The following is a 3,855-nucleotide window of genomic DNA, read 5'->3' as shown; positions in this document are numbered from 1 at the left end:
TTCCTAAGATCGTATCACCTGACAAACCTCTAAATACCATCCATCCTCTAGCAACTGCTGCAATATATGATCTCTCAGATCCATGCCCATAGATATGGTGTATACCTCATGACATCTCCTACTCAAAGCATCTGCAACTATGTTTTCTTTCCCTTTAATGTGGTGTACGTCAAAATCATACTTGCACAAGAACTCCATCCTTCTCCTATGATGTGCATTAAGATTCAGCTGAGTGAATATGTACTGAAGGCTCTGATGGTCTGAATGAAGCTTAAAATGATGACCCAAAAGGAAGTGTCTCCACCTCACAAGTGCATGCACTACTGCTGCAAGCTCAAGGTCATGAGTAGGGTAGTTAAGCTCATGAGTCTTAAGTTTCCTAGACTCAAAAGCTATAGCCCTACCATCCTACATAAGGACTGCTCCTAAACCTTCTAGGGAAGCATCTGTGCAAACCATGAAGTCAGCTGAGGGATCAGGTACTACAAGGATAGGTGCGCTAGTAAGTGCCTTTTTGAGTTCCTGAAAGGCCCTCTCGCACTTCTTTGTCCACTCAAATTTCTTCCCTTTATGCTGAAGAGAAGTAATAGGATGTGCAACTCTAGAGAATCCCTTAACAAAGCGTCGGTAATAACCTGCTAAGCCCATGAAGCTCCTGACCTTTGTCACACTGGTTGGAACTAGCCAATCCATAATGGTTCTGATCTTTGATGGGTCTACTGAGATCCCATCACCGGAAATAACGTGCCCAGGGTACTTGACCTCTGATCGAAAGAAAGCACACTTCGGCAAACTGCCATACAATTGATTGTCCCTCAAACACTGCAAAACCTGTCTCAGGGGCTCCTCATGCTCCTCATTCCGAGAATATATTAATATGTCATCAAGGAACATAATCACAAAATGGTCTAGAAATGTGCAGAATACCCCATTCATGAGGCTCATGAAAATAGTTGGAGCATTCGTAAGACCGAATGGAACCACGGTGAACTCATAGTGGCCATATCTAGTGCAAAATGTGGTCTTGTGGATATTGCTTTCCACTATTCTCAACTGATGGTATCCTGACTTCAGATCAATTTTGGAAAACACTTTGGCACCCTGAAGTTGGTCGAATAAATCATTGATCCTGGGAAATGGATATCGGTTCTTGATGGTTACTTTATTCAACTGACGATAATCCATGCATAGCCGAAGAGATCTGTCCTTCTTCTTCATGAAGATGACTGGTGCACCCCAAGGGGATACGCTAGGACGAATGTGACCCTTCTCTAGGAGTTCCTCAAGCTGCATCTTGAGCTCATTAAGCTCATTTGTGGTCATCCTATAAGGTGCTCTTGAAACTGGCTCAACTCCTGGTACAAGGTCTATATGAAAGTCAATCTCTCTATGGGGTAGCATTCCTGGTGGCTCTAAAGGAAACACGTCTAAGTATCCCTTAAGGATAGGATGGTCGTTAATCAATGTTTCCTTTTCATCCTCTTCCTCTCTATCATTGATGGTGATGGCAAATAGCTAACATCCCTTTCACATGCTCCGCTTAAACTACATTGCGGAAATCATACGAAGAGACACGGGTCTCTGAATCCCGGTGATTACTATGGGCGAACCATGATCATCCTCACACTTGATCTCTTTTAGGTAGCAATATATCTTGGCTCTATGGGCATAAAGCTAATCCATGCCAAGTATGATACCATAAGATCCAAGTGGTGTAACTCTAAGGTCTACTAAGGTGGTGGTATTGTCAATCTGAAGTTGACATCCTCTAACCTTTGATTCCACTGACACTCTAGCCCCTGAAGCTAACTCCATTTCTTAACTGACACCTTATCTAGTTGCCACTAGCTCGCAACGCTCCACAACCAATGGAGATATAAAGGATTCAGTAGCTCCTGAATCAAATAGTATAGATACACTGCTACCTCTGATCATACCTACAGCCTCAATGACTGTGGCCTGGTGCTCTGCCTGGCGGTTGTCAACTGCTGCGAAGACCCTATGGGACCTGCCCATATCTCCAACTATAGGCTTTGATGCTGCCATCATCTGATTCCCTGACATCTCACCTTGAGGACACTCTCTCGCCATGTGCCCCATGGCTCCACACGTGAAACAAGCACCGCGTGCCTGAAACTAGACGCCTTGAGGTCTAGAGAAAGTTTGTCCTCCTGTCCTGCTAGAACCACTATACCCACCCCTGGAGGACTGCTGAGTCCTCGCCGGAGGTGTGTAAGGAACCTGAGATTGCTGATCTCGCCTCTGGTTGTGTTGTGACTGTTGCAGAGGAGGGGGTTTGGAGAACCCTGAAGTGTGTCTATTATTACCCTTCCAATGGGGTTTCTGAAACCTGTATGTCTGAGGTATAGGGTTTCGGTTCTGGAACCGATCCCTTGTATCCTGTGGCTTGACTTGAATCTCCTCTGCTATTAAGGCCTTCTCCATGGCAACCCGAAGGCTCCCTGGAGCCGACATCCTCACTGGTCCTGCTATGTCGGCATTCAACCCTCTGATAAAACAGTTGACGAGAAGCTTCTCGTCTTTCAGGTAGTCCACGTAGGGCAAGAGCTCGAAGAAATTGCTCTTGTATTAGGTCACTGAGAGACCCTTCTGCTAAATTTCATGGAACTCATCTATCCTACACTGTCTGTAATGCTCTGACAAATACCTCTCCCTGAACCTCTCTATAAAAATCTCCCATGTGAGAATATTAGCAACTAAACCACACTTGTATTCCTCTTGTCTCCACCATGTGGAGGTCGTTCCTCTCAATAGGTGGACTGCTACATGTGCCTTTAGATTACTCTTGTAGGAGCACAATGCAAAGCACCTATCTAGGCTCAAAAACCAGGCCTCAGCTTCTACCCCGTCGGTAGATCCCCCAAAAGATGGTGGCTGGAGGTGCATAGCCTCTCTGATTAGATCCCCTGGATCCCGACGTGATCTCTCATAATACACTGGCTCTGCTATTGGAGGTGGTCCTGGTAGGTGAACGGACTTGGGTTCATGCCCAGCCTGACTCTCTACGAGATTAGGAGGTGGACTCCTACTCTGTTCCCTATCTATCGATCTATGGCTCCTTGATTTATGGTTTTCAAAATGATGATCCCCTATTGGAAGTCTATCCTGGACTATACCAATCAGGTTCTGGAGAGCTACTAAGATGTCTCGGTTTGGGTCAACCGGTTGTTCAAGAGGAGGCTTTGGGTTCTCTTCCGAACTAATTCCTCCCTATTGACCTCTTCGTGTGCCATGCATACACGCCTAGGACCCCTTCTGCGCTTGCGAGCTTATTGCGTAGTCGGAGGCATCCTTCTGAGAAAAATAAAATAAAATGAATAAAATAAATAATTTTTTGGAGAAATATTTAATTAATTAAAATTAAATATCATAAAAAATTAATATAATATAAATAATTAAATAATAAAAGCGAAACGTAATGGAGAAAGGTTTAGTGTTGGAAACCTTGCTCTGATACCAAAATGTCATGCCCAAACTTTTGGGCACAAACGAAATAAATTTATTTTTTTAAAACATAAACTAATGAAGCTAAGTTTATTAAAATAACATAGTATAAAGTCTTGTCTTAACTATGTTTGAATTCTTCTTCAACTAAAGTTAATTTAAACAATTATATTAAGTAAGCGGGATAATCTAATTTACATGCGGAAATTAACTCTGCAAAGTATTTATTATTATCTCATTAATTAATTAAATAATAAATTCATTTAAGCAAAAACCCATAAATTAATTGACAAGGGTTATTATTAATCTCAATCAATCCCTTTTAATCATTGTAGGAATTAATTAAATTAACTCTACCAATTGGATTTCTTTTAAATCCCATGAATTATT

This window comes from Cryptomeria japonica, chromosome 6 (assembly GCF_030272615.1).
Source record: "Cryptomeria japonica chromosome 6, Sugi_1.0, whole genome shotgun sequence".
NCBI classification, from domain to species: domain Eukaryota; kingdom Viridiplantae; phylum Streptophyta; class Pinopsida; order Cupressales; family Cupressaceae; genus Cryptomeria; species Cryptomeria japonica.
This window is presented reverse-complemented; position numbering follows the sequence as displayed.